This window comes from Coccinella septempunctata, chromosome 2 (genome assembly GCF_907165205.1).
Source record: "Coccinella septempunctata chromosome 2, icCocSept1.1, whole genome shotgun sequence".
NCBI classification, from domain to species: domain Eukaryota; kingdom Metazoa; phylum Arthropoda; class Insecta; order Coleoptera; family Coccinellidae; genus Coccinella; species Coccinella septempunctata.
Window position 1 is genome coordinate 25,918,682 of NC_058190.1, and position 20,413 is coordinate 25,939,094.

General features: G+C 37.3%; 1 protein-coding gene across 1 annotated transcript in view; it reads right to left on the reverse strand.

Annotated features, from left to right (window-relative positions):
* Positions 1 to 20,413, reverse strand: part of LOC123307956 (pikachurin) — a 95,342-nt gene that overhangs the window by 72,140 nt on the left and 2,789 nt on the right. The gene's annotated exons all lie outside the window — the stretch shown is intronic.

The window sequence follows — 20,413 nt, forward strand, 5'->3', positions numbered from 1 at the left end:
TTGCGACCGAACAATCTGCCTCCGTGCAGTTGTGACGATTTTAATGATGAGCATTTCATCGCAGCTTGCCCCTGATTCTGAAACCGAAGCCCTAAGGATAGATATGACGTATTGACACGGAGACAATTGTGTTATTCTCATCTTGACCGTCACAATGTTAGTTTCTGGCGAATAGATTACACTTGCAGGTTACACTCGATAACACACTTCTCACCTTAACGAGACCGCCTTTCCATAATCACCTCAAGTTTCCACATCGTCAGCAATTGTGCCGCCTCCAGAAAAGACTGAAGTGCTCGCACAGTCATCAATGCCAGCCTCACAAAAGGTACCAGAGAGCTTTCTACCACACAGTAAGCTACTGCTTTCGCTACCATCACCACCCTAGTGACCCCGTACACAGCTAGATTTCTCATTGACTCTGGATAAGAACTGACGTTCATCTCTGTTTTTGTATAAGTAAGATAATGTAACGCTGAGTTTGTATGTAGATGTTGTTGTTGTTTATGATTGTGAACGTATAATAAAAAATGTTTTCACACTATTTTCTCCAACCTAATTATCTGGTAACAGTCCATATAATGTAACAAAACTTGAACACCTCGATTTTGAAAGGCCGTTTTTTTGAGATAGTTTGACTGGACTAAGAGCATTGGCACGTTAATTATTTTCAGAGCTAGAAGATGGCCTGCCCCTTCGTCAACTATAAATGCTATGCACAAAAACTAATCTGTTCTCAGTACGGATAACTCTACCAAATCCCTTAAAAACTAAGTATCATCATAGTTCGATGAAAAATTTTGCCTGTTTTCCATAAGCTAAATATCCCAGTTATGAACAGTGTCCCAAATAATTATCGATAATTTCAAGAGGATTGCATTACAATTTTTGTAGGACAAATTTTCAACTTATAGTTTCAAGATAATATTCGAATTTACTAACAACTTCTTCTAACGCTCCCTCATTAAAAAAACGACTGTTTAACAGTCGCATATGACAGAATATGGTTTCACTTTCATACTTTCTCATTTGCGTTTATTTTAACGTACGAAATTTCACTAAATTGTAGTATTTTTATGAGAAATAAAGGTATCGATAATAGGAACACATGCATGAAAATATGCTTTGTTCTTAATATCGACGTGAGTGTGGATGAATGGGACTTGGATGAATATTTTTCACTGAGTAAATTTGCGATAGCCATAACTCTGGAATGCAAGGTCCGATTTCGATCAAATTTAATGGGTTTGTTCACTTCAGAAAGCTCTTCCAAACGGTTCATGAAACATCAATATTTTCAGGGAAGTACTCAGAATATCATGATTTTTTTTCAAGCTCCATAATCCATATTTTTTACATCCCTCACAGAAATTTCGTTATTGCCATGAAATACTACACGACCCATTCTAAGGAATTCAATTTTTACTTTGCATGGCATACTTGTCACAAGAGAAAGGGAATCGGTCGAATTCATATTTTATGTGATTTTTTCCAAATTCGGTCCTGTTTTTATTCCTTTGCTATAATATTTATTGTCCTTTGCCGAGATTTTGAATTATTTTAAATTCTGTTCAATTCTTCTTCATTTGAATCCCCCAGAACATACTGAGTGTTCGCGAAAAAGTGTTTAAAAGTATGCATAGTCGAGCTGTGAATTCTTTTGAAATTACATATTGAATTTAGAAACAAATGATGTAAACCCTCTTGGAAAATGTAATCCGTAAGTGTATTTTCTTCAAAACACATGTGGAGTTCTTCCGTCTCGACGGTATGGTATGGTAAATGTATACGTATATATTTGTATTCTTGCAGAACAAAGTTCAAGGGAAATATTAATTCTACGTCCAGAGTGTAACAATACACATGTAATCTTGAAGACTCGCAGCACTCATATGAACACATCATGACTGATCGTTATTTTAAAACGCTTAGTTTTAATTCAACGCTTGTGCGAATAAAATGAGGACCATGGGCCCTATTAGATACAAAGTTCCCGACCAAAGCTTTTAACGAGTAGGTTCGTGTGGTTGGATTTCAGACGCTTCATTATGCCCTTCAGTATCCAATCATGCGTTGGTTGAATACTCAAGGGTTATTCATAGACATTTAACACTTCGGTATAATTGAGCACACCACAAATTTCATGGGGAAAGAACTAGGTACCTACCGAGGTCGTAATAAATGGAGTATGCAAGTCAATGTGAAAATGTCTTCGCAAAAGCATAATACATATACCACTGTTTTCGAATGATCCGTGGTTTGAAATTAGTACAGTATTCGGAACGTATGTAGAGTTTCCTAATTGCTGCATTGTTCTATTGTGTCGCACTGTACAATAGATGACAATGGAGGGGCGAGGAAGGTGAGACTGTCAGGGGGAGATTGGGATTGTCAAGTTCTGGAGAAACATTTTGTAGCTGAATGAAGATCTCATTCAAAGCTTATCTACGTTTTATTAGCGCACGAACAATGCATCGGCTTGTTGGGTAAACAAAGATTATCATTTCATCATGATGAAATGAATATTCATATTGAAAGCAAAGATTGATCTTTAATTGAAAGAAAATGGAAAGAACTCGATTTGGACTGTTCTATATGTCTCTGAAGTTGTAAACTAGGATGAACAGATGAAAGCACACAAAATAGATGAAAATTAAATTACTATTGGATACCCGTTAATTGATAGGAAATAATTCATTCGCATAGCGTTTCACAGTTTCACTAAACTCTGCATTTAGTGACATAGGTTTCGGGTTTCTAAGAATCTTCTTCTCAATTTCAAATTACCATTTTATGTCGTAATTTATCTTCAAGGTGTTTCCCTTATTCTACGCCCTATAGATGATCAATATTATTGACAATCATGATGGGCAGGACTGGCAGGAGCAGGAACATAGTATGTCTGTTCACCTTTTACATTTTTATTCCACACTGTATATTTGCTGGTTGAGATGAATTAAATTAGCTGAGACCGAATATGTGAATGTGTGTCAACGGTACATCGTATCATAAAATAATAACTTTGATTTCATTGTTTTTATTCTATTGACTGTCATACGTCGAAACCATTTGTTTGTTCTTGACTTCTTGTAATTATTTCAAATATAAGGTTTATTAGTTGTATCATGAGGTATAATATTCTTTGTTATATGCTTTTTCTGGCCTTGACAAAGGAACAAAATAGTTTGAAACGTTGGCAATATCATAACTGATTATTTTTTCATTCTGTTCATATTCCTGTGATATTTTAGACATAAATAACTTTAGTTTTGAAATAATGAATTTTATTAGGTATATCATTTACATGTAGTTGAACAAATGACAGCATATTGATATTAAATTTATAAATTGATTGAATCACAAGGCTATTTTTCTATAATAGCTTTGTAAACTTCGAAAACATTCCATTGCTGTGAATATGCAATATATCCGTAAGTATATTTCTATGCGATATACAGGGTGTAAATACACCTTTAAATAAAGGTGAGTTTTTTTTGACAAAAGGAAGAATTGGTCAAAATAAAGCGTTTCGCCAAAAATCACCAGCATATAGGTACAGAACTTTAAAATTGGCAAAGTAAAAAAAAATTTTTAAATGAGTACTGAAATAGATTTTAATACGACCTTAGATAATTTATTCACCGCAAAGCAATGGGAAAAATTCATCTCGTGATGACTGATTCAACCATATGGTTTCTTTTAAGATGTTCGATTTACGTGGGAGTGAAAATGGAAACTTAGGATTGCCGAAGTTTTCTCAATATTCAGTAGCTATTTTATGACCGCGCATTCAGTGACATAGATTTCGGGTTTCTAACAATCTTCCTCTCAATTTCAAATTACTATTTTATGTCGTAATTGATCTTCAAGATGTTTCCCTTATTATAGGCCCTATAGATGATCAATATTTTTGACAATCGTTATGGGCAGGACTGGGAGGAGCAGGAACACAGCACAGTGGTGATTCATTCGCCGTCTCTTATCATTGGTAATCGAGTTGCGTTTTGCGTAGGCTCAAAAAAATATCGCAAAAGTGTCACAATAGGAGGCGTCACCGTCACCCAAGCGCTCATTGGCGTAGCTATCATGATATTAGTCGGTGCCGTGCAATAAATTTAAATAGTTAACTTTTCACCTACTAGACTAACTTGTGAAAGTATCTCCAGCACATTTAATGACGTTGACATTGAATAAACAATGTTTTCGCAAAAAAGTTGTTTTGAATGATATTCGTTTCAACTTCACTCATGGTCTACGCTACGCCACTGCTAACGAAAAGAGTTTTGTCAGTGAGCTTGACCTTGCCACTTTCTATGTCATCATCCTTTCGATCGGCTTTGAACTGAATTGCGCCTTCTATCTATATCTTCTTGTGTAGGCCCTAGCTATCGAAGATTGATTCAGCCTTACTTATATCGCTTGTGATTGCACTTAAGAGAAAGAAAAGAAAACGACGTAGGTAGAAAGAATGGTACAAGATGAAAAGAATAAAAATGAATTTACTTTCGAGGCGCCTGCAAGGATGTTTCTTTCCCAACCCAAGGCTTTTTTCATTCTCGACATCAGCGATTTTTATAATACGGGAAAATAGAAAACCTACCCAAGTAACTACTACAGTCGGGGAGAGAGTTCTATTTTCCGAGTGATAACAAGTGATTTAATTTCAAGTCAGCCATAAAAGGAAGAATAGCCTTTGAAGTCCATTATCAAGAATTCTATCCAGTGAGATTTATATTGGTTTCACTAACATCATTACAGAGCGTTTTAGGGTCTATTTTATCGATGATTTAAATCAAAATCGTCATCTTAGAATAGTAAATCCCGATTAATTCTACCTTCTGTTGAACTTTAAACATCTTGTACATACTTACTTTGTGAGCGGTTTTCTTATCCAATAAGAATATAGTCTGCCATATGAATTTTTCTCGAATTCTCGACCCACTTCTGAGAACAATTTTGTTTTTTCCGCAATTTCAATGAGTTTTCAATTTCAATTACAGGACTGAGGTAAGCCCCTCCGACCGCAGAAAAATGAGGCGAATCGGCAAATGGCCGGAATATCACTGTTTTCAATGGTGCAGCCTTTTTCTTTCTCTGGTGCCTCGACCTGGCTGAACTGAGGCTTTGTGATCCATTGCTTATCCCTATGCAGCTGGAGTGACTCAAACCCTGAGTCATTCGACAGAAATATTACAAATCGACAGAGAGAAGTCTGAGAATATTTGGTGTTGTGTTTGCTAGGTGTGCTGTCCTTAACTGTGCAGGTGAACAGAATATGTTCAAAAGTTTTAAGTTTTCTGTCTAGCCATCTTATGAATGCTGCAGTGACATTCCAGATTATTTGAATGATTGTAAAGAGTTATTTCAGGGTAGAAAAATATTGAGTATACTGTTTTGAAAGTGCTTTTTATATTGTTTGTTGATAAAGTGCTCCCATTGCCACTTTATACCAATTTACCTTATTTGTACTTCCGTTAACAAAATTGTTTTGAAAAATTAATGAATTTATTTAAAATTTTTTAACACTGGTTTCTGTGGTCTCTATTTGAGAGTATCCGAGTGATCCATTTTATAACAAGAATCAAACGAGTTACAAGATAATTGGAAAAATACAGATATTCTAATGTGTTTTTATTTCCATTTCCTTTCAAAAAATAATTGATTGTGAAGATTTTGTATCGATGATTTTTAGTCGATTTTTTTATTCTGACCAGTTGTTCTTTCTATATTGAAAAAAGGACTCACGTTCAAAAACAGACTGTAAAATTCGATCCATGTAATAGTTTTTCTTTGACTGATGGTGTTTATAATTTTGATATTGTGAAAGTCAATTATATGCAATTTGGGTTACGTAATTTTTGTTCAGGTATTTTTGATGTTAAAGATACGGCACGTCGTCGAAAATATCGATAAAAACACAGAAATAATCTGAGTCAACCGGCATGTTTGCAGTCGTAGCATCGCCAAGGAGTTCAATATCGACCATAAAGCGTTTTATTAAAAGCCTTGGCCGGATTGACATCGACGTATTTCTTAAGCGGATGGCAGTGAACTCTAAAGAAGTTCTTTTAGAGTTTACTGGCGGATGGTGACTTCAGAATGGGAAATGGTTAATATTTGACAACACTCTGCGAAACCCATCGTGGTCGAAGCACGGTGAAGCTGCTCAAACGGTGGACAAAACAGGATTTAGGTCTCTATAGAGAGACGGCTGTTCTTTTCCTTTAGAAAACTGTGGTTCTACTGTCCATTTGTTGGGAGTGAAAAGGAATAATCTATCATCAGTTGCTTCCATATGGCGAAATACTGAATTCAGACCTCTACTGTCAACGATTTGAGCGTTTGAAGCTAGCGATCGTACAGAAACGGACAGGATTGGCCAGCAAGAGAAATGTTGCTTATTATTATCATTTGAACTGGGGTCGCTGTGGCACTATTAGAGTTTCGGGAGCTGCGACCATGTAGATCTTTCGTTCTCTACCCTACTCATTCATAGAAACTCAAGGGGGTTGTCAATGGTGCTGATAATACTGACAACATCCTTAGGGACCTTAGCCGTTACCTCTTGAGTATCCAGGACCGGTTTCCCCATATGAGTGGTTCCCTATAGAAGAGGAAGAAGATGCTGAGCAAATATGGAATAAAATTAAAACAAATATAATTCAAAGTGCCACTGAAGCACTTGGGGTAAGGAAAGTGAACATAAATGGAAAGAAAAACAAAAAAGAATGGTTTACAGATGAGGTGAAAACTTTAGCATCGCAAAAAAAGGAAGCATACATCAAGTATAAAAACAGAAGAACAACAGAAGAATACGACCAGGAAACAGAGTGAATGATGCCATAAAAGAAATAAAGAAGACATACTGGGAAAAATTCTCTGCTGACATGGAACATGATCTTTACGGAGGACAGAGGAAAGTTTGGAATACATTAAGAAACAGAAAACGAACAGTCAACGAAGAAGTGCAAGTAAACATGATTACACCTGAAAAATGGGAAACGTACGTAAGAGACCTGTATGGATCGCGACCAGGTAATAACGAAGATAATGAAAACGAAGACAATACCTACATTGAAGAACTTCCAGAAGAGGATGGCATAACACTAGAAGAAGTACATGAGGCACTATCAAAATTGAAAAACAGAAAAGCTCCTGGCCCGGATCGAATCGTCAATGAAATGCTGAAGTACGGAGGAACAGAATTGGAGAGAGCGATCACACTACTCTTCCAAAAAATAATCTCGACCCAAAAAGTGCCTGATGATTGGAAAAACAGCATTACAATACCAATCTACAAAAAGGGAAACAAACATGATCCGGACAATTATAGGATGATATGTTTATTAAACAGCATAAGTAAACTATTGACCAAAATAATTACAGAAAAAAATTATGAATAAAATTAAAATTAGTGAAGAACAACAAGGATTCAGACCAAATAGATCGACAATAGACGCAGTTTTCATCCTCAGACAAATGATTGAAAAGTCCATCGAATTTCAAAAACCTCTGTTCCTCTGTTTTGTCGATCTCAAGAAGGCATTTGATAGAGTTCGGATAGCCGACATCATTGATATACTTCAGGAACACAGAACACCCGTAAATTACATTAATGTGATAAAAGAGCTCAATAAAAACAACCGAACACAAATCAAAACATCGCAGGGGCTCACCGAGCAAGGTTCAATACTAACAGGAATTCGCCAGGGAGACTGTCTGAGCCCATTCTTGTTTAATTTAGTTATGGACCGGATAATTAATGATGTGAAAAAAGTCTGTGGTGGATACAGAATGGGGCTACGATCAATAAAGATATTATGCTATGCTGATGACGTAATCTTGATAGCGGATAACGAGGACGACTTACAGAGACTGCTATATAGTTTCCAAACAACAGCCGAAAAGCTTAATATGCAGATATCCTTGGAAAAAACTGAATCAATGGTCATAGCAAAAGAGCCTACAAGATGTAAATAAGCTGTGAACGACAAACCTATTCACCAATGTATGCAATGCACATACTTAGGAGTCGAGATCACAAGTTCCAAAAACTTACAACAAGAAGTACGAACACAAGTAAATAAAGCCTCAAGAATCTCTGGCTACCTCAAGGACCTCATATGGAAGAACAAATATATATCTACCGATAGTAAAGTCCGCATATACAAAACAGTCGTAAGACCAATACTTACATATGCAGTGGAAACTCGAGCGGATACAGCAAAAACAAAGAACATGATGAGGGTAGCTGAGATGAAAACGTTGAGAACTATCAAAGGAGTGAGCTTAAGAGACCAAATAAGGAGTGACGCTATAAGGGAAGATCTGAACATTCAGGACGTAGTCTGATTCACGAGATCGAGACGACGTTATTGGAGAGACCACGTCGACAGGAAGATCGATGGGCAAAATGGGCAAAGGATGGAAGACCAAATTCACGGAGACCCCCCGGCCGACCTCCGAAGAGATGGCACGAAAGCTGGACATCTGTTTCCCAGGAGGCTGAATAGTGGAAGAAACAAGACTAAGTCTTAAGAAAAGAGAAAGAAGAAGAAGAAGAAGAGTGGTTCTTAGGTCCGTCAGCTCTGGACACTTGCATATCATGTGTTCAGCTGTTTCTGCTTCTGATCCACAGAGCCTACAAATCTCATCTGCTAACTTACCCACAGTGCAATTGATATTTGTACCGACAGTGTCCTGTCAGCAGTCCCACCATCACCCGAAGCTCAGCTTGTGACAGCTTCAGCAGTTTTCTGGTGTAGGTCGGTGAAATCATCACGAATTTCTTTGACTGAATAAGTCCAAGAGTGTTTCTCCAGAGGGTTAATCTGTTGTTCAACTCCTATTGTTGGACCGCTGCCTTGTATTGGTATTTTCCAAGTGCACAGAAAGGCTTAGGTCCAGCAGGTATTAACCTTGTTCTATTCCCGTTCTTTGTATATATGTGTTTATATTTTTCAACTCATATTGTTTAATATCATGTCATATAAGTGACAATGCAATTGTATGCGCGAAATGGTCTACCTCGATTTTTGCTCATATTCTGACTCCATCTTGCTGACTCTGCGCAATGAGGTCAATATTGCCAGACTTAAGCCAGTCAAGGAAGAAGAAGAGTGCAGAGGCCACGCCCCTCTTTTGGACCACAGAGTAAAAGCGATGCCGGCGAGAACACACTTCGACCAGTCAGTTCGTTTCTGATCACTCTAGCGAAATCAGCCATACCTACGTTGCAAGCACGCTCTACACTGCTCTACGAAACTTACACACAATACACGTGCTTCCTACACTAGTCTACTTGTAAGTGTACTTGCATTATTGATACTTTAAAGTGTTTGTCAGTGATTTGACCATTACTAAAGGTTTGTATTTCTCAGTGCATATATCTCAATTGTTGTAATAATTAGCCATACTGTAAAACTGAATTAGCGGTCCGATTAATTATACTTCCATTCATCAATTGAACTTATTTCAAACCTTGATGCTCTTTTTGCAAGTTCATAGGCTTTCTCGTTTCCTCCAACACCACAGTGCCCTGGTACCCATAGTAGAGTCATTTTGTTGACTCTGGCCAGTTGCCTTATGGTATTACGGCACTCTCATGTCAGCAGAGATTTCTGGCAGTGTGATTCCAGGGACCTCAGCGTGGCCTGGCTGTCCGTGGTGATATTGATATGCGTACCTTTGAGGTTCATTTTAAGACACTTCTGAGCGCATATATACGTAAACAGCCAGTGACTCGGTCCGCAAAATAGAGGTTTTCCTTCCCAGGGCTTTAGAGATCCTCAGTTTAGGTCCATATACGCCAATGCCGATGCCCCTTTCTGATTTTGATCCATCAGTAAACCACGTGGATGATTTTTTGTCAAAACGATTTACGAAACTTATTGCACTGGGACGGTCAGCTATTCGGTCAGCTATGACCGTTTCAAAGGGCGTCTCGAAATCGAAAATGATTGGCAAAACATCCGATGGTTTTGCCAAGAGGTTTGAGTCCAGTTGATTCAATATCCTCATATGTCCAACCCAGTTTCTGGGTAGAAAATTCCCATGAAGGGATATTCTTATTGTTTCTGGCAGGCTATCTTTCCTCACATGTAAGTGTAGGGGAGGCAGATCAAGTAGGGCCTCAAGCGGTGCTGTAGGAGATGTGTGCAACACCAACACAGGCCAGCCTTTGCAGTTTCTGCAGCCGGCTGCGTGTGGTGACCTCTTCGGTTTTTGTCTACCATGCTAGAGACGCATAGGTGACAATAGGGCGTACTACCGCTGTGTATAGCCACAGTACCATTTTCGGTTTCATGCCCCAAGTCTTTCAAAAGAGTCTTTTGCAAGCCCACATGGCCGCCGTGACTCTGTAAACAGTGTTATCTATGTGTTTTCTCCAGTTGAGTTGGCTGTCCAGGATGACACCTAGATATTTGCACTCACTGGAAAACTACAGAGACTGACAGGCGCTTTGAAGTCGAGATTCCTTTTTCTTGTGAACGGAATCAGTGTTGTCTTCGAGGAATTGACAGTAAGCCCCTCCACCTCGCACCACTTTTCGATCATCCTGAGAGCGGTTTGCATTAGGCTGCTCAGTGGGCCTTCATGCTTGCCTCTCACAGTCACCACTATGTCGTCGGCGTATGCCTGGACTTTAAAGCCACCTGACGTTAGCCTCTTCAGAAGACCGTCCATGAGTAGACTCCACAGCAGGGGTGAAAGTAACTCTCCATGAGGGCATCCCTTGCACCTCAGCACGATCACTTCAGTTTCTCCCAGGTAGGCTGTGACGGTTCGCTCTTTCAACATAGTTGATATCCACTTAACAGTGGAGGGTTCTATCTCTTTCTGTTTAGCTGCATTGCATATGAAAACATGTAGGGTATTATCAAACGCCCCCTACATGTCTCCAAACATTGCGAGCTGAATCTCCTTTGCCGCAAGGGTGCCTTGCGGCCATTCTGAAGCATGGCTGGAAAGATACCATCCATGCCAGCTGATTTGAAGGGCTGAAAGCTTTTTATCGCCCATTTAATTCCTTCTTGTGAGAATGCTGCTTTCTATCAGGACAACTTCAGACCAAAAATGTCTACACAGACTCCCCAGAAACCTAATACAACTAATGAATGATCAGTGGTTTGCAGAATTCTTGAATACTCGATACTAGATGTGAAGATTGATGTATTTCAGTTGAGCTATCCTGCATTATTCCAATTGAAAATTTTCCCAGTAGTTGAAAATAACATCTTTTTGTTTTTTAATTTGCTGAAGCATTTTTGGCCACCCTGTAAAGTTGACTTGCAAAAGGAAAGACGTTAATCAGTAGGCACATCCTATGCAGACATACATCTTCAGCTATCCATAATTTGGAGCCTCACTATGGTAGCTTACAAGACTCGAAAGAATATAAATCGATTCAGAATCTCGTAAACGTAATATCATTTTTTGCTGAACTCAATTACCCGCTATCGCCTTCGAGAAATTTTCTTCTCAACCCGACTAATTGTTGTTTTAATATCTTCGGATGAATAATGAAAGCAGTTGGAAAACTGTGATGGAACAGCATTTGCCATTAGCCTTGGGATTTTTTAATCATACCCACATAGTTCAGCCAGTTACGAATTAATTACCGATGAACATTAATTTAACAGAATGTAACTCACTTACTCTGCCATAAACGTATAGGATGTAATGTTTCTCAAGATTGGCGGCGATGTTTAGTATCTAGAAAGGTTGTCTCTCCTACTATGAACTTACGCCCTTGAGCTTAGGAGTCAAGTCATTATTTCTCAATTTTTACCAAATTTTTCCATAGTGGGTTTCACAAAACTTTGATTGGCCGATCAACCAGTGAAAATTGTTCAGTTCAAAAGTAAATTATAGCAACGTTTCAATTTATGAGTTGACTGAACAAATAACGACTGAAAATCGATAAATGAACCTATGTGTAATGATGTCATGGAGGATGGAACAATTCTGAAGGGTCATAACTTCCCACCTCAATTATTATTGATTGAGAACAAATCAATGGAGATTCATTATTACAGCACTTGATTTCCCGATCAAGTTTTGTCCAAAACATGCGGGATGGATAATTTCTGGCGCTGGAGATATGAAGTAACGGTTCCATGAATAAACCGCACCAAATAAAAATTGATTTTTCAGGAGGGATTTAAAAAAATGATGTCTGTAGCAGCTATTAGCATGATTATGTTGGGTATTTAGATCTCCTTCAGCATGATTAGTTACGTATAAGTTGAAGTGACAATGCCTTATGCAGCATTTTATTTTGAGAGCATTGAATAAAAAGTTCAGATACAAACAGGATGTTTCAAAGTTGGGCCATGGAGATTACCCCGGACAAAAAGACAGCCAAAACTTTCGAAAACAGTTCATTATAATGAAGAATGATCACGCCTAAACGGGGAGGCAATGAATAAAATTATTCATTATTCTTCATTATTGTACCGCCGGCATCGTACTCTGCCGCGAACCGAGCGCGTCTCAGACTTCTCAGTTTATCATACGTCCGACGTTCGCAAAGGCGAATCGGCGTACTGAACTAGGGAAAATATGGGACATATGCTATTGTCTTCGTCTTGGTTTCTATCTGGGGGGGATTGAATCGGATACCGTTTCATGTTGGATGGCGCTGTGGGTAAATAATACCCACTAGAACATGACAACATTGAATAAAGTTCCATCAATTCCAAACGTTCTCCACCGTGGAAAAATGCTATGTTGCTCTGATGAGGCCAAATGAGGCCGAAACCATGGTCAGCATCTGCTTTTCTTCGGTGGAGCGTACTCCATTTGGGGGCCTTGACGATGACAAATTGGCTAGCTCAATTCAGATCGTAACACTTGTCGATATTCATATCGTCGGGTGGTATGCATCTGAATTTATCCGCATTACAGTTCATTATGTTCAGATAAGGTGCTAATAACCAAACAATATGAAAAACAAAGATATATTCGAAACAGATATTAGATAACAGCAGACAAACACACTAGATTCATTTATTAGTAAGAGATATACATTTCACTGCATCTTGAACAATATAAGGAGAGGACCTTACAGGCTGGAGGTGGCCATTTTCAACGATACTTTCGAAGGTCTGAAAGCTTTTCGATGTAACAAAATTTACAGCAGCTAAAATGAGAAATGCACGCAGAATAAAGCAATCATCTATAAGAAGGTATAGAGCATGTATTGAAGCTCATGGTGGCCTCTTAGAGCATCTTTTGTGAAATTTAATTCAATGAAACGATACTCATTTTAAAATTGTTGATATGTAGTAAAGCTATGCTTCATTAGAAAGTGTAGACTATAGAGCATGTATCAGAACTCATGGTGGCCAATTTAAACATCATTTGTGATACTTTATTCAATAAAACAATTTTAAAATTGTTATTTTGTCTCGTTTTCTTTTATTATTGAACCCCAACGTTGTAAAATCAATATTTTCAAGTTAATTTCAAGTTATGAATTAAATTTCAGCATTTTTGTAACAAAGGTCTTGAATCAATGTAATGTAATGTAATAGGAATTAATATTTAGCTTTTCTTCTTAATTACGAAAGTGCTAAAATTCACTTCGTTACTTCAAATTCGCTTGAAAACTATTAACTTTATAACTATAGGGCTTAATAATGAAAGAACACGGAAGAAAAAAACCAATTTTAAAATATCGTTCAATTGAACCGAATTTCACAAAAAGTGTTCAAAGTGGTCAGGAGCTCTACTAGATGCTTTACAACTTCTTATGAATAATTACTTTATTTTGCTTGCAAGTCTCATTTCAGTTGCTGAAAATTAAAGAAAAAGGCTTACATCAAACTCTGCCTTGACTCATTGTAATAGAAACTTATTTTGTATTTAATGCTGGAAATAGAGTGAGTTACGCCATTTCAGAATCCCAGTGAAACAGGCATGTTTCCTCTTGATTTGGTAATCATATTATTTTTTACACCACGCTGGGTTGAACTTAGGAAAAAAAATAAGCAGAACAGAAAATTGAGTTAGATCCTTTTTTTATTTATTCATGCGCCCCAAAAATAATAATTTACATTCGATAGCGCATCTATCCAGAAATACTATCCAAAAAACAGTTTGAAAAAAAAAAACCTTCATTTGGAGTGTTGCCTGCAAAACGAGGTGCGAAGGGTGTGATTTTCTTGAATTTTCGAAAATCTCCAACATCTCGAAAACCAAAGGACTTTCACTGAACATAAAATATATTTTTCTGAACCGCCATAAGGTCCTCTACCCACAGTCCATTGTTGTATCCCGTTACCGGGAATAAATCTATAAAAAGAAGAAAAAAAAAATTGCGAACAGACTTGTAATTTCTTAGGGCTAGTTGCGACTGTGTGCCCTCCTGTGACTAAAGAGACCCAACCGTGACCTGCAGATCCTTCCACACTCAGGGCATGGATAGTCACCAACCAGATCTGGCCGCCGCTGTATCCTTCTCCTTCTGTGGCCGCTCCATCTGAGTCGGGCCTTCGTTATTTGAGTCTCAATTGTTGTACAACTCGCCCGTTGCAAGACTTTTCTGCATTCGAAACTTTGTGAAACCATCTGATGTGCATTATCTGTCTTAGATGACGTTGTTGCGTTTGTTCAAGCTGTTTAATATGTCGCCTGTAGGGCGTCCAGCTTTCGCTTCCGTAAAGAAGCGTTGGGAGGACCACTGCTTTGTAAACAGCTGTCTTGTCTACCCACAGGCACCATATTATGCATTCATTACGCCATACCCTTTATATCGTTATACAAAAAATACCTACTTTTTATCGGAATTTATTAATTATACATAAAATTAGATCTTTTTTCAAATTAAAAAATGAAAATAGCCAAAATTCAAATTGGATACCAGAATTGCGATCCACCAAAAAACAAGTTCTGTAATAGGATTTCTCAAAAAAATTGGGAACACCTGCTTCATCTTATACAATCGGCATCGTACACCCTATAATCCTAGGCGATCTACAATCGTCTGGGTCTCTACCAGTAGTTTTAGGTATGTATATTCAACCATGAAACGCCCTGCTTAAAATCTAAATCTAATTTATGAAACCAAATATTATGTTTATGTTAGGGTAATCAACGGAAAAATAGTGGATGCATGAATCTACTGATGAAATCTTGATTAAATGTGTTCCGAAGAACATTCCATGCTAGAGTCGACAATTATTCGAATGAATGAATCGATTTATAATACCCTGCAGGAATGCCCCGAAATTGCGAAGATATTTCAACCGTAAGTTCGCAGTCGAATCGATTAAAAGGTAAAGTACTCGGTGGCACGCAATCCTAAATTTCGGTAAGCTAGAAAGGTTTCGGCTATCAAAAAAAAAAGACAACTGGCACTGAATTCGCGTGATGGCTCAATCAGAGGGAAATTCCAAAATAATGTTGGATGCATGATCTCGTGTGAGTCTGGCTGAAACAGGAAAGGAAAGGTCACTGCGCCATTTTTATGGAAAATAGAAAATTTCCTGAATTTTTGGCAGGTTGTAGAGTTGTAGACTATTTTGACTTCCCTGGCAAAAGTGTCCATGGGCAAAAAGAAATTCATTGACCAGTTGACAAGATACAGGGTGCCACAGATGAAGAGAGGGATCAGAATTTGTAACACTCTGAAAAATGTTTATGGTAGGAATACAACTCTTGAATGATTGTACAATGTCTTGTTGATCTTTTATCCATTTCAATTCTTCGTTCAAAGCTCTGTAGTTTGTGGGAAGAGTGGACAAAGAAAGATTGAATTAATTTCTAACCAACCATCCGTCCTCTGATGAGGCCTGGATGAATTTTTACCAATATTGATGGAAATCATATATAATTAATCGACATTACTTTTCTATACAGAGTGGTTCGTAAATAGGAGTACGTTTTCCTTTTTCCGTAATATAAAAAGGAGTTTGATTCTTCTGATATAAAATCCGAAAAATTGCTTAGGATACATTGATTTCTAATGCTTATCCCGGAAGCACAAAACTCCTTTCTATCTCAAATATACAGGGAGGTCCAGATCGTAACCAAGAAATTTTAACCACGTATTCTACATTAAAAATAAGCCCTAGTTTGTCGTATAAACATATGTCGAGGAATGTTTCCTCTCCGAGATACGGGGTGTTGAAGTTATAAAAAAAAATGTTTTTCATTAATAACTTTCACACTGCTTGAAATATTTTTATGAAATTTGATACATGGGTTTTGAGCGTCAAGGAGCACTTTCTGCATAATATCATTTCTTTTCTATTCGAAACCGAATTTGCTCCAAATTCGGATTTAAATAAAAAATTTGTCGGAAAAACCAGTGGCGTATCATTTTTGTATCTGAAAATATTCAGTCTCGCTGCAGTACGGACGCCACTGGTAGAATAAAAAAGAAATGATATTATGCAAAAAGTGCTCCTTGACGCTCAAAACCTATGTCTCAAATTTTATAGAAAATTAATCAAGCAGTGTAAAAGTTATTAATAAAAAACATTTTTTTTTTAATTTCAACACCCCGTATCTCGGAGAGGAAACATTCCTCGACATATGTGTATATGACAAAATAGGGCTTATTCTTGATGTAGAATACGTGGTTAAAATTTCTTGGTTGCGATCTGGACCGTCCTGTATAGGGTAGGTATATGGAAAACATTAAAATTTGAACCGATAAACGAAGGCCGATGATGGAGATATTGTAACACATCAAAACGTACATAATGTAGACAAGAAAATTAATCTCTGGTTTTCGAAATACATTTTATTTAACATAGAAATTTTGACACACATAGAAATTGTAACACATCAAAACGTACATAATGTAGACAAGAAAATTAATCTCTGGTTTTCGAATATACATTTTATTTAACATAGAAATTTTGACCACTTTACTTAACCAATTATACAAAATGACTATATCAACAATCTCAACCTTGCAGAATGTTCGACATACATATAAAATATACAGGGTGAGTCTTTGATTCGTACAAATATTTTAACAGTAGATTCTTGAGGTCAAAAAAAAAACACTTTTTTCCTATATCCAATATTTTTTCCGATTCGGCCATGATAAAAAGATATAGCCATTTTAAGTTCTCCTAATGAGCTGCGCCACCCCATGGAAAAACAAAATTACACTACACATCTGTGGATCTTTTAAACAGAGTTGTATTCGGCCAAAGTACCCAGTTTTTCAAATTTCACAGATTCTTTAATTTTTGAACATCAAATTACTCGAAACCGGCGCAATACACAAAAAATATGAAGAATACTTTTATTTTACAAAACACTCAAATATTCACTAGATAGATTCCAACTTAGTTTCTAGAGTTGGGTTCTTTGGATTTTGGGTATTTATAAGGTCATAATGAGAAAACTCTAAGACGTGAGTGATATCTTGTGTTCGAAAAAGATTCATCAAATAAATAAAAAACTATGTTCAGAAACTCATTTCATTCGAAAAAACCGTTTGTGAGAATTAAAAATAACGTTCTTTTATGGTTTTTCAACAGCCTCTATCTTTTGAACCGAGCCGATTCGGCAAGAATGGTAAAAGAAAAAAGTGTATCTTTCGACCTCAAGAATCCACTCTTAAAATATTTGTACGAGTCAAAAACTCACCCTTTTTCTCAATCTAACAGAATATCGGTAAAAGTACTCATATTTTCGAATCACCCTAAAAAAAAGGAAAGGTCAATTTATTTCAGTGAGATTGGGGATATTCATCTCATCAGAGGACTAAGGGATTCCCACTGGTTTTTGTGAAATCGATTGAATTGAAATTTCTTTCTTATATTTCAGTTATAGAGTACAAAACGAGTAATTACAATGGATTGAAGATCACCCTGACATTGTGCAATCTTTGCGGAGGCGTATTTCCGTAATACCTCTACTCTACTAAGTCATTTTCTGAATTCCCGGAATCGTTAAAAATTCTGAGCCTAAGGCTAAGAACATTTTATCTTCGAAAACTAGTCAAAATTTGTTTTGTACTCATGGACACTTCTATTCCCGGGAAGCTCAAAGTCTACAACAACCAAAAATTCAGGAGAAATCGAAATCTATTTTCCCAGCAAACGGTGGGTTAGAAACTTGGAAAAAGTAATATTTCAAATTATTACAGAAATCTTTCCATCACACTACACCATTTCCAATTGTAATTCAGAAATAATCAATTGAAATTCAGACTAGTCAAGTTCATTTCAGAAACAACAAATGTAATTCAGATTAGTCAATTTAATTTCAGAAATGGTCATTTGAAATTCAGTTCAGACACTTTTATTTCAGAAAACATCAAATGTAATTCAGATTAGTCAATTTAATTTCAGAAACGATCAATTGTAAATCCGAATTAATCATTTGTAATTCCGAAACCGGCCTCTGAATTACAATTCATATTTTCTGAAATACAATTGACGGTTTCTGAGAGACAAATGGTTAATTCTGATTTACAATTGATCGTTTCTGAAATAAATGTGACTAAATCGGATTTCAAATAACCATTTCTGAAATTGAATTGACTAATCTGAAATGCAATTGATGTTTTTTGAATTTCAATTGAGTATTGCTGAATTACAATTGAAAATGGTGTAGACTCATATTGAAGGGTTGCAATGTTGCAAGGTAAAATTGTCACCTTTAATTAAAGGTGACAATCATCATGAGAAACAAAGGGGAAAAGAGAGTTATGAGTCACTGCCACACGGTGGAAAACTGCAATAGAGCATCATTTTCTGGCTTATCTTAATACGTATGCTTTGACTGTTTCTTTCCAGATCATTTGCACTGTAAAGTCTTTTTTCTTCGTGACTGGCTGGATCGGCAACCCTCGTCTTTAAAAAAGAAAATAAGATATCGGTAGTGAATTATTGGCCCATAACTCCTGAAAGGCGTTGTTGCTGAGATCTGTGAAAAGATAAGCTACTGCGTAGAATTAATGTAGTTTGCAATCGAAACCCTATTATCCAATCCGAGATCCGCAATATCCAACCACGCCATTCGAATAAATTCGGTTTTCAGATATGCTTGCCAGATGCATTGCTTTTCATGGAAAATTGTGGAAGAATTACAAGGAAAAGGTAGGTCAGATGAAATAGATCTTTTGACTGTTCTAAGTTTCCTACTGAATTTTTCGCAATATCACTTATCAGACCTGATTTACTGTACCAAAGCAAAATGCCCTCTCCTCAATAGGAAGGTCGGTTGTTCAACCGACCCTATTAAGGAACCATTCCCATTCAAAGGTCGTATTAAAACGAAAAAAAAAGCTACAGCTAAACTCGTCTGGCCTTCAGTAGCTCTATTTATACTCGTACTGTTTGATTAACTGATCTCGAGTCTCTCAAGTTTTGGTAATTCTATCTCATTCCAACACCTCGCTACAAACAAGTGTACCTACAAATCAAATATGCCGCGACAATATATTGAAGTGATACAAACTGTTTCTGTACATTTGTTGTAGAGTAGAGACATTCAATAATAATCGGCCTCCACAATAAACAAGGATTAGTTGTATTTTAAGCTGCATCACGATTGATGAGGCAGTTTCACAAAACCGACATGTATGTATAATCAATTCACTTTTATAAAAGCATTCGGTTGGCCATGGAAATTGGACACATTCCACACTGCATAGTACCTTTGAGTATTCAACCTGAATGCAACTGAGTTGTCGCTGTAGAGGGTTAACACTCAATGATAGCTTTGAGCAAAGATTATAGAGTAGATAACCTATGGCTTTGAACCATTAGAAAGAGATGGGTTGCTCTACATCTTCCCTCTCAATGGGACACACTTTTCGTCGTATTTCGGTACCTAGGAGGACCTTCCAGTTCTTTTAGAGTTCACTGTAAGCGAGACACGCTTTTCGGACGAATGTAGCTTGGTAGAACAAGCGTATACTTTTTTCTGGAAGGGCTTGCCGGAAGGCGAAATGAGACAACATGGCGTAGGCTTTGCCATTAGAAACGACCTGGCCGCCAAACTAACCAAAAATCCAGTTGGCGTCTCAGAACGTATAATGACCCTACGCTTTCCTGCAGCGAATAACACGTTTGTGAACATCATTGCAGTATACGCACCCACTTTGAACTCCTCTGACAACATGAAGAACACTTTATACGAAACAGTGCTTGCTATCTGTAAGGGATTGAATCGGACATCGTTTCATACTGGGTAGCGCTCTGTGTTAGCGGATAGTAGGGGAGACTAGGGAGCATTGATACATGGGGAGGCTTGATACAGGCTTATATCCGCGATCTGTAGCCGTTTTCAAAAGTATTATACTAGTGAACACTATTCTTTGGCAGAGGGCATTGCGTGACGTTAATCTGTAAGGCTAACAGTAGTTTGTTTGTGAAATATTTAACGAAGAGTGTTTCGAGGTGAGAAATTGTAAGTTTTTACTCAAGTTATCTAAGGG